Genomic DNA, 13,124 nt, shown 5'->3' with positions numbered 1-13,124 from the left:
AAGTTTGAAGGAAAAGGCCTAATTCACACACAAGTAGCATTGTGTCTTGAATTCAATGTGGTAAAGTCCTTTAAAATCTTTGAAAGCAACAAGGATGAATGACCCATAGTTGCTTTAAACCATGATGACAAGGTAGTCGCTTAAGTTCTCAATGTCAAGGGTTGAAGAGCTCTTGGTGATATCCTATCACGGGGATATGTTTTACGTGGTGAGAACATACCTATATAAGTTTGAAGTTTTGGCCGCTTCAAGTAGACAAGATTGGCATATCCGACTATGATAACTTATGAATAGATATGGACACAGCCTTATATAATGTGTCAAGGTAAATGACAATGTGCTACTGGTTTTGTGTGTATTTAACCTTCAAGTGGTTGGATGGGCTAGTTGATTCAATCCGTAGGGACATCATTCTAGTTCGATCGCTTGTGAAGTGTTTTATACTAGGCGTTAATTCAATCCGTAGGGACATTAGCGTTGATGCATGAAACGGAATTATATACTTAATGTGTAAAGGAAGAAGGAGGTTTGTTATAATCTAAATGGGGAAGGATTGTTGAACATTTAGAGTATATAGACCTACATTTGTATATACTACATACTTAGTATAGTAGCGGGACTAAATAAATACATTATAAATCCAATTAAGTGCCTCAAAGAATTTGATGAATCATTACTTTGATTCATAAGTTTTGTTTGATGAATCATTACTTTGATACATAAGCTTTGTTTGGTGAAACATTACTTTGGTTTGTAAGCTTTGTTTGGTGAAACATTACTTTGATTCATAAGCTTTGCTTGGTGAAACACTTTTGTTTCAAAATGAGGTATTGTTTGATGCATAGCTCCATAAATAGAGGTTGCATGCCAAGGAACATTCCATCCCAATTTCATATTATTTATGATTTCTCTCTTAAGAATACTAATATTGAGAGAGTAATTAACTCTTAGTATCATCAAAGTTCATAATTCACTACAACAATTGTATTTACTATTGCAATTTCCTTGTGCTAGAATTTTGTTTTATAGATTGTATCTCATTGTGAATTTCATTTTATCATCCCAAACAGCTTTTGTGGCAGAAATATCATAATAGGAAAGTGCATGAACGCATTCTACTCATATCTAGTTTTCGAGTGACTTCTCTGATTGTCGCAACTTTATCTTCATGGTGTCTATTTGGTGATTTACAAAGCAAGGAGTTCCATTGCTATCCATACAAGGAAAATACAAATCGATTTGTTTATTTTTATTTGCATTATATTTCCAATAGATAGAAGAGGTCAAATGTACTTTCTCATTGTTGATAATTATATCCTTCAATTTCGTTTAAGTCTATTTGTAATGCGGATTATTATTAGCTTGATGGATTAGAATCACAATGAGATTAAGATTTTGAATTTAGAGGGGCTAAATAGTCAATAAACTAGTAAATTATTTATTATATGAAAATGAGTTATAAACTATAAAAATTTTAAAATAATATAGATTAAAATAAATTTGAATTATAGCAAAATTTATATTCAATAAATGGAGTTGAAGTTTTCCTATAATATAATTGTCCATTTTGAAAAAGAAAAATTAAGTGTTTTTGACTTCATTTATATATTCGATTAGTTAGTCTCTAAAAAAATACTATTAAAATTAAGATAGCAAAAATATTAACCCGCATCAAAAAAGGATGAATGTAAAATTGTGAAAGATAAAGAGTAATGACATTGTAATATAACTTTTTATTAGTTTATTAAAAAATAAAAGTAAATTAGGATTTGATCCCTTAACTTAAGGTAATAAATGTGTTGCTCCAACAAATATAAACTTTTGTTATGTTTTTACTCTCATTAAACTATATATCATATATTAGTAAGGAGCTAAATGCAAAAATACAAAGGATCGCCTTTTCAGCAAGGAGGTCGAGTCTTCCCCGTCCCCATGTAGCTTCGCCATGATTTGAATTGATCATTAGAAGATGCCACAAGGTCTTATAAACGGGTGGGCTTGGCAATATTTTTGAGAAAAGATCAAAGTGTGAGCAGCGCAAACACATCCATTAAGAATAACGGGTAGATAGCACCACAAAAAAAATTACGTATGGGTAAGTGCATTAGCTTGCTTATTTTTTAAAATTTGTATAAATTTCTTTTTCATATTTGTATTTTTTTTTATATATTTGTATATATCTTATAAAGTTTTACATATTAGGAGTAATTATTGTAAAAAAAAACTTCTAAACTACTTGTTATTTTTAGTTTTCACATATTACAATTAGACATTAAGATTATGAATATCAAACAATTATATTTATATTTACTCTCAAACTTAATTATCTATCCGACGCCCATTAGTATATTTTACTTTTGCTCCTAACAGTTTATTTTATCCATAAATGCTCATGTGGAGCCATTTAATTATTATGCTATTACAACTATTTAAAATTGTGAGCAAATCACATTTTTAGGTCGACAATGTTAATATATTTGTATACTTAGTATAAAATAAGTTCATTTGCCGCGAGTTTCTCCCCCAAAAAAGTGGCAAATAGCGGCAAACATAGTGAACTCATTAAAAAAGATATACTTTTACAATTTTAGACACACGAATAAATTTATAAAAGTAAATTTAATTCGCTATCCGTCCAAATTCACTTATAAACGTTTCTAGCATAAATCAACATAAAAAATCAGAGTAGAAGTAGTGATGGCCTGATGGGTCCATAACCCACATATTCCATAATAAAACCTGGCTGTACGTGACATTAGGGAACGAATATGATGGCATGGTAATAATTCGCAAGTGTTTTCATCATATATTTTCTAAAAATAATTAATGGCTTAAGAGAATATAATTAAAAGTAAAAATTCTTGTATAAATCACATTTAAAGGATCGTATTTTTAGTTATGATGTAATCAGATATCAGACGCATATGTGAATTGCTTCTATATATAAATTTAATTAGGATGATATATAAATATATAGATGTAGAGTCAAATAAAAAGGATTTTAAAATCAGAATGATAAGAAGGATTTTTTATTAGTAACTATATATATAAAAAAGAATACTATCTTATAAACTTTTACAATTAAGTAGTTTTGGCTCGATTATGACCTTAGATTTTTTTTTCTTCTCATTTTGAACATTCTTCTCATTGGATCCTTTACATATATATATATATATATATATATATATATATATATATATATATATATATATATATATATATATATATATATATATATATATATATATATATATATATATGGAGATAAAATAAATTCAGATAATTCAACAAAATAAGGATTCAAATTTTTAAAGTAAAAGAAAGAGGGAGTACCAATGGAATAAGGACAAGGAGAAAACGTCCAAAATCAATGAATACAAGAATCACCTAATATAGTGTTTTGGAACAAGTATTTTATTTCAAATTATGGATTTTAATTATGAAATCATAAATGAAAATTTGAGAATGATAAGGTTTGGATAGTCATTCTCAAATTTTCAAATTTAACTACTTTAAAAATAATGGTGAAATTTAATCTAAATTTAACTTTGAAAATTTTTAATTTGTCAAATAATAAATTTAAATCTAGTTTCAAATTTCCAAATAAAATCATCATTTTCCGATATGCTATAAAGAAAATTTTAGGGATTTCAATTACCATCAAACTTAAATGACGTAGGCCCTAGCGGTATTATGAAACTTTCTCATACGGCTTCCTTTGGAGTTTTGGACCTTCATACATCTTTTTGTGATTTTGTCCTACGACCTACACTAATATGGAAGAGCAAGTGCACAATAATTTCAAGCTAACACCAAACAAATGTATAGTCAATTAAATGCCATTTTCATTTTCAATTGTGACAATCATAAAGATTAATTTTGCAGATAAAACATCTTATAGAAGTCGATAATTTTTGATAATTTTTCAATCAATCTCAAACAATCTAAAATTCTTTGGTTGTTCGTCTTTTCTGACAACACCCAACCTCAATACACACAAACTACTTATAGTCGCAATTGAGAGAGAAGGAGAGCATGCGAAATCGAACTGACAGAGAGACAACAATGTGCAACAAAGGCAAGGGTGAGGCGGTGAGTATTTAGGGTTTTAGGCACTTTTTGCAAATGATTTTGAGAGAGAGGAAGAGAGCATGAGTGAATTCTAACTTTCAATTTTTTTAAAAATCCCCTGGGGCACGTGACACGTGACACGCAGGATCCAAATGTAAATCCGCCCATGCTAAAAAACTACCTATGCATTCCTTCCAAAATTCTTTAGCTCTGACTCTATGTTTGGACATGTGTAAGTTATGATTGGTTATGTTATGATTAATAATTCTACAATTTATAAATTATCTTTCATATAATATAGAAGAATAACAATTTATCAGTTCAACATACAAATAATGACAAGTATTCGGACTACTTTATACTAGCGTTTTAGATTTGCCAAGATGAATAATGAAATTTAGCCCTCTCACTTGTTCAGTTATTTGGGTTTGATATATTTCACATTTTTGTTTATGGTCTCTCTCTCGGTCTCGTTTATAAACTCGAACTTGTTTTTCATCTCATTCGATCCACGCATTTTTAAAAATTTTCTCACCCTTTTTTTTTGTTATTTTGGTAAATTAAGCAAAATTAGAAAATTAGCAAAATTAAGGAAGAGAAAGAAAATGTAGTTTGTTTTTATTACTCAAACAAGGAAATTTATACATCAAAATAAAACTCTATTGACAATAGTTGTGCATGAATAATTTTCCGCACAGTTTGCATATCTAAAACACATTTTATTACATCAATATCATATGCTATCGTATAAGACATGGACGGATGGAGGATGTTGTCTTTTTGAGTTAAAATGTTATTGAATTTAAAAAATTTTAGTGATATCACTTGAATTCTTTTTTGAATCCGCGATTTAAGGGTTATTTGTAGGTAATATTATCTTATAATAACAATTAAACATATTTAAAATACATTGTGATATTAGAATTTTAAGAATGTAAAAATCAAATAGTTGTAAATTTTTTGTTGTCATTCATTGAATGTCCATATATTCACACAAATAATTTCCGCTAAGTCATAGTTGTAGTCATCAGCTAAGTATTTTTTACGAAATTAGAATTTTTATACGCCTAAAAAAGAGGGCAAAGAGGAATATATTCAACGTCTGATATATACAAATTCAATTCTTAATGAGTATATTTTATTTACACATAATAAAAAAATATGTTGAATCAAATAAATTAACTCTCGCGCTATTATATACTCCCTCCTATTCATCTTATGTGTCTATTTACTTTATGCACTATATTTAATGTACTTATTTAATCCTTAATATATCTAATTATGTATAATTAAAATTAAAAAAAATTAATATTAATAAATTTTATATTAAAACGAATCAAATAATATCTCATATGACTATATTTTAACTTATAGAAAATACACTTTAAAAGTAACAAATAAATAATGTCTTAAAAGTAAATGGAACATTTAAAGTGAGTAGAAAGGAGTATTATAGATAAATAGTGACAAAAACTAAATAAAGTAGTATAATTAGAGTAGTAGGCCATGAAATTATATATAGATCGATAATTGGAATAAGGTGACTTGAGTATGAAAGCATTAATGAGTTTGCGGGCGTTGATAGTGCTCTAACGTAATATAACCGTTTAACATTGAAACGGATCTATATAAATATTCAAATTAATTAGTATGTTTAAAAGAATAATTTAAAACTTAATCTAAACATTTTTTTTTAATAAATTAGAATTGAGTTAACTCTTATTAAATTGTCTCATATTAAGACGATTTTAATAAAAAATTTGTCAATAAACAAATATACTCCCTCCAAACCAATTTAGTTGTCTCATTTTCTTATTTGGTAAAGTCTTTTTAGTTGACCCATTTTTATTTTTGTCAATCTTTTTTACCTAAATATCCTTAGTTCACACAAGTAATTACGAATATACCCCCATATACCTTACTTACCCAACTACCCTTCACTACTTACCCTTCACTACTTACCCTTCACTACTTATCCTTTACTACTTACCCTTATTAATGGATCTCACACCATCCTTAATAATCGTGCCCAAGCAAATGAGACATCTAAATTGATTCAAAGGGAGTATTAAATTTGGAGCAAAATTCCACGTAGAAAAGGGTGTAGTTAGTATCATATTATGGTAAAATTTTTAGTGATTTCAATTTCATCATATTCGAAAATTTATTCATAATTTGGGGTTATCTTTTGAAAGTTTAATATGTTTTTTTTTCTAAAGGTTCTATCTATTTTTTTTTCTTCACCCAATGTAACAAATTATTCAATATAAATTTCCACGTGTCAGCTGATTTTTTATTTTTTGTTTTTCTCTTATTTATTTATTTTTATTTATTAATTTATTTTTTTAATTAAAATTTTAAGCAAATGAAAACGTGAGACGTGACTTTCTATTTTTTTAAATGAAGCAAGTAAGCAACTTATCTCTTAGACATTTAGAAGAAAAAATGTTGAACCTTTGTAGGATAAAATTAGAGGTTGGCTATAAAAGATAATAATTACATAAAGATCAGACCTTTGGATTTAAATTTTCCTATCCCATCATGGTAATGTCATTCCTGTTACTTTTATGACAGACCGTCTTTTAAATAGATGACCTCAAAATAAAAAGCTTATATTCTTATTTATTCTTTAATTTATGGGAGGTTCTGAACATGTTTAACATGTTCGACCGCACAGACCCCCGAAAAATTAGGGGCCTCAATATTAAATTACTTAGTATATGTTAGGTATTTATAGATACAAAACTGTTAGAAAAAAAACATAATTGTTAAAATTGTACATGCCTTTATAGAATTTGTCAATTTTTACTCTGCTCCTGCTCTAATTTGTAATTAATTTTCAGAGAGACCGTCTGTCATAACAATTTATGATTTTATAATTATTTACCTTAAAATCTAAAAATTTGAGAATAGAATGTTATTTCAATAAAAGTGGAATAAGTAACACTTTTTCTAGTAATATTTTGCAATTGATTTTGATAAGACACAATAAAAAAAAAAGAAAAAAAAGTGACAATTAATAGCTTTTCTTCAAATTTAGTGTCCTAGCTTTACCAATCATGGATCAACTTACAGGAAACTTCTTTATAGAAAATTCAACATTTATGCCAAAATAAAATAATATATATTCTGTACGTACTTTTTGTGTATTTATTGGATCAGCCGCATTTTTAAGCTACATTTTTGCTACCTTTCCAACATCAATTAGTTTCAAAGAAAATTTTTCATTTCATTTAGACGAACTTGTCCAAATCAATTAAATTAAATTTTACTTGTACAAATCAATAACTTTTATTGTCTCATTAATATTTTTATTTGTGAATAATTAAAATTTTTAAAAGGTTAGTATTATGAGAAATACTACATTGTAACACTTAAATTAAATTAAACATCACTTGATTAATTCTTATACATAAAAATATGTAATAATATTATTTGATGAATAGTACATGTACTTAATATACTAGTTTAGGAACTAATTTTAATCTTACATAATATGATACTCTTGTTTCCTTTTAGTTTTCCTAGATATTTTAATCTAAAAATAAGAAATTAAATTAGATTTTTAAAAGATATATTGAAAATTAAATTGAATACTTTTGTGTGAAATCTTGTTAATCATATTATATAGTTTTTCATTATGCGCTTTTAATAATTTATAATGATGTATATTTAAAGATATTAAGAAAACTAGATAGTGTCTCTGTAATGCATGGTTTTTTCAAATTTTCTAACATATTTGTATAAATTAATAAATTAAAATTTTAAGAAATAAATTTTACATTGTAGTTATATTTCATTTTACTTTGAACAGTTGTATACATTATGTATATTGTATCATATTGCATTGAGCGCATAAGTGATTGTGAAAATTTAATTCATGACAAATAAAAATCACAGCAAAAGATAAAAATTTATTATATATTTAATATAATTATATTTATGCTTTTCTTTTTTATTTTGAATAAAAGAGCAAATGGTTCTTACCTGGAGTATAAAATACGAAATTAAGAGTTTTTTTAATATTTGTGTGTGAAATCTTGTTAATCATATTATATAGTTTTTCATTATGCACTTTTTATAATTTATGATGATATGTATTTAAAGATATTAAGAAAATAAAGGGATTACTAGTAGTGTCTTAACATCATATATACCACTCCTCGGACCTTTGTTTTTTTATTTTTTTTAAATTTATTTTTTACACTTTTTTCAAAGAAAAATCCAAGTTTCAATATCTGTAAATTAATTTTATAAAATTTTAAAAATATATTAAAATTTTATATATCAAAATAAATATAACAAAATCAAAAATGAATATATTTTAACTCATATTCGCTACATTATCCAATTAAAGTTAGAATAGTAAGCAAATTTATACTTCTATAAGATATTTTAAAAGAAAATTTTGCAATCTTAATAAGAAGTATATAATGTTCAATTATTCATACAAACCATATTATATTTTACTCTTTTTTTTTTGGCAAATTTCAATCCAAATTTAAAAGTCAAATAATTTTAATTATGAAATTTTAAAAATTCTAAAAATTTATTATTTAGAAAGTATATATTAAAACAAATATATTAAAATTCCACATAAATATATTTTTAAAAATAAATTAATATAAAATAATAATTAAAATTTGACAATAAAATTCGTAGATTCTTTTAAAGAAATCATATGAAAACATAATATTCCAAATTTAACGAACAAAGGGACAACAAAAGTAAGGGCGGCCTTCAAATTGAACACGAAATTATTGATGGTTTGTTAGGATGGGTATGTATGTGTTATATTGAGTAATTATCATATTCTTGAAAAAGGTGGTCCCTCTTCTAGAAGATCATTAGAAATTCTGGCTAACTTACCCCTTGAAGGACTCGGTATTATTGACGCAAAATGGGTGGATTTTTTGTCCCATCCGTTCAAGAATGAAAAATTACATAGAATAACTTTTTTAAATTTTTTTTTAATAATTTTATCTATTAATTAGTTATGAATAATTTATATTTTAGGATTACTTGAACATTATTATCCAAATGATGACCAATTTTTACAGTTTAATTGCAACAAAAAAATAAAATAAAATAAATCAAAAATATTATAATTAAAAGTTTAAACAAAAAAATATACTTACTTGATTACTTTTCTAATTTTTTAAAAATTTTTTAAATTTTTTTGTATTTCAATTTTATATTGATTTATTTTTTTTTATACAAAATGACTTATTGTATAGATAAGAGGTTACCTTAGTACATTCTTAACAATCACCTCCTACAATTAGGATTATTTTAATAAACAAGTAGTAATTATTTTAAAAAACATATTCTTAAAACGAAAAATTACCCATAATAATCCAATCTTTTAATGTTTTCCTGACAATAATCCCAACTTTTGATTAAACATGAATAATCTCAACTCTAAAAGGTGCTTGCTAAAAATGCACCAAGGTAACCTCTTATCTATACAACAAGTCATTTTGCATAAAAATAAATAAATAAATCAATATAAATTAAATTATAAAAAATCAAAAATTTCAAAAAGAAATCAAGTAAGTTTATTTTTTGTTGTTTGAAGGGTAATGATATTTACAGTTCTTAAAGTTATACATAAAAATTAATAAATAATTCTCTTTGTTATCAATAATTTTAACTTTTCAAGAGAATTTTAGTTTAGAAATTGAAAAACAATTAATATTTTATATAATTATTTTAACTTCCTATAAAAGAATAAATAGTAAACTAATTAAGTATAATTAAATTCTTATATTTTTAAAATAAAAATAATATTAAATTACATAAATAAAATACAAAATTTTTCTTTTATACGGTCCTCAACACTGTTATCATTTTCCTTATTTATATTTGAAATGGTTAAGAATCTACTCTCAACTTCTGTTCGGTTTTCATATGTCATTTATTTTTAATTACCCTTATTATTTTTTGTAAGATTTCTTTTTTCACCATCTTTACTTTTTTTTATTATTTTTTGTAAAATTTAAACTTAGACTCAAACCCTTAGGATACGGAGTCTGATTTAGGACCAATTCTTTATATTTTAAAAAAACTATTAAAAAGATATAAAATTATACAAATTTCGTTCATTCGTATAAAATTATTTAAATATTTTCAATTTGTAAGATTTTTTAATACTTTATACTAATTGCGAGACTAAATATTTAAAGTTTTCTAACATTCAAGTGTTCAACACAAAATATTTATTAAGTCCTTTTTTAAAGTACAAATACAATAACAATATTTCAAATCAAATAAATTGGCAAAGTTCCAAATCAAACCAATAAATATGTACGCATAATAGATTTGTTTGGTTTAAAATATGAAGGAATCTCCCTTCAATTCTTCTCTCCATTTCCCTCTATTTCCCTATTGGTATTCAAACAAAAGAAATAATATTTCTTTCCTTTTTTTCCCTCAATTTCATCATATCTAAATATAGTATTGTATATTAGGGTTGAAAATCAAATCTTGTCTCAATTGGAGTAAATATCTATCTTTTTTAGACAAAAACTGAGTTCGAATATTATCTAACCCTTTCCTTTCTCGGCCTATAAAAAAAATTCTTTATTCTTGAAGGTGATGCTTATGAGTTTTGTGCTTGAGAATCAAAGTTGAGACTTTGATAATAAATTGATGTTTTTAAGAAGTCCCTTCTCAACTACTTGCCATGATAGACATTAAACAAATTCAAGGATTATTGAAGTTTTTAAGTATTCATTAGTTAATAATAAATAGGATTACAATTCAATTAAGCTAGTGGGAATTAGTTAGTAAAAAATTATGATAAATCTTTTTAAAATTAATTACTTCATCTGATTCAAACCCCCCCCCCCCCCCCCCCCCTAATTACTTGATCTGATTCAACGCCCCACCCCACCCCGCCCCCCCTCCTTTTAAAAAATTAATTACGTGATCTGATTGCCCCCCCCCCCCCCCCCCCCCCCACGGCCCACCCAACAACCAAAACCGTTTTAATTATTTTTTTTAGTAATTTATTATTATTATTCTGAGAAAAGAGAACCATTTGTTTATTACGTTTTCCTCCTTTGTTCTCTTCTCAACACTTTCTCAAGTAGGGAGGATAAAGATAAAAGTAATGTAAATTTATATTTAAATTTCTCAATTTAAAATATATTTTAAACAAATATAATCTATTTTGTTCATATATACGCTTCTTAAATCACCTGACAATCAGAAGGGTCTTTAAAGGTGCGCGAGGTAATCGACCGCATAAGGCCTCCTCTTTCTCTCGTATATGAAAAAGTTAATAAAAAAAATATGTAAAATTTATTAATAAAATAATATATTTACTATAAATTATAAGGCGTAAAATAAAAATTTTGCACAAGACCTTCATATTTTTATAACCTCTAATACCACTAGTTAATATGCATAGTAAAAATAAAAATTAAGAAGTTAATTTATAAAAACCATGTGTTATGTTATGGCGAATCTAGTAAAGTCCTCGGTGGCAAATTCAGAATTTTCGAATGGGGATTGCGAATGTTAAGTAGTGTTGTGTCAACACGATAACTTTCACAAAAGTTTTCAAATAAACTACTATAAAATTTACAATTAATATTTTCTTAAAAAATAAAAATTATATAAATCATTGCTATTGTTGTCTCCATATTCTCAAAGTTAGAAAATATTTACTAGAATTGCATGAGCAATAGTAGAAAGTTGGGTAACACAAAACCATTTGGGGAGGCAAATCATATTATACCATCACATGACATGCTTATAATGATTTGTCATTAGAAATAATTCTTATCAAAATCAACATTAACTTATTTCTTAATATATTAGTAGTATATCACAGTAAGAGATCTTTTTTAAATTTTCTTAAAATATAATATTTTTGAATTTAAAAGCTACATAAGATTTTCAATTAGTTTCTTTGAACATATATTAACTTTTTTTTTATATTGAAGTATTTGCTAATTAATAAAGTTTTGCATTAACATTTTAAATTCTAAAATATTTTATTAATAAATAAAAGATACATGACAATCAAAATATCTTTTGAGAATGACAAAGAATCATTATAATAATATTGTTAGAAAATTATCCAAATTTGCCAAAAAAAGTATGCGAACTTTAATTAATACTTATATTAACAACCTAATTTTATTTCATGAAAAGCACTATATATTCTAAAATTATCTATTATGTCATTAAAAGTAATATATAATCTAAGATTCTTGTATTTTATTTATATAATTTAATATTATTTTTGCATTCGAAACATAAGAATTAAATTATACTTTATTAGTTTACCGTTTATTCTTTGTTGGGAAGTTAAAATAAGTTTTTTAAGTACTAATTGTTTCACAATTTCTAGATTAGATTTTCTTGAAAAGTTAAAAGTATTAATAATATAGAGAATCACAAATTCTTACTTAAGACCGTCTTTATAAGAGACCCATCTCAAATGGGTCGGTCCATTATTACTTAAAGAAAACACTTAAAAAGAATGCGCGCTGTGTAGTTGGTGTTATAACTTATTAGAATTGGTATTATAACCTATTAAAGTTGGTATGTTCAAATAGGTTATAATACCAACTTTAATTGGTTATAACACCAACTCCAAATACCAACTTTAATAGGTTATAATACCAACTTTAATTGGTTATAACACCAACTTCAATAGGTTATAACACCAACTCCAAATAGGCTCAATCGCGCGCGTCAGTTTTTAGATTTTTTTTTTCTTTTCTTTAATTATTAGGCTTGGGCTTGGAGAGCCATCTCTTATAAAGACGGTCTCTCAGGAGAGGTGCCGATAGAGAATTTGTTAACTTTTATGTACATTCGTAAGGGTTTTAAATATCATTACCCTATTATTTAAACCCTTAGGCTATACATAAAAATTAACAAATTCAATTTATTATCAATAATTTTAATTTCTAGTAATCTAATAGATAGATATTGGAAACAATTAATAGATTTTTTAGTTATTTAAAAGACTCAAAAAGAATTAATGATAAAATAATAAATTAAATGCAATTAAGAATCTTATTTTTCAAAGCAAA

Source organism: Amaranthus tricolor, chromosome 4 (assembly GCF_026212465.1).
Source record: "Amaranthus tricolor cultivar Red isolate AtriRed21 chromosome 4, ASM2621246v1, whole genome shotgun sequence".
NCBI classification, from domain to species: domain Eukaryota; kingdom Viridiplantae; phylum Streptophyta; class Magnoliopsida; order Caryophyllales; family Amaranthaceae; genus Amaranthus; species Amaranthus tricolor.
The sequence above is the reverse complement of the archived record's forward strand: the minus strand, read 5'-3'. Positions refer to the sequence as shown.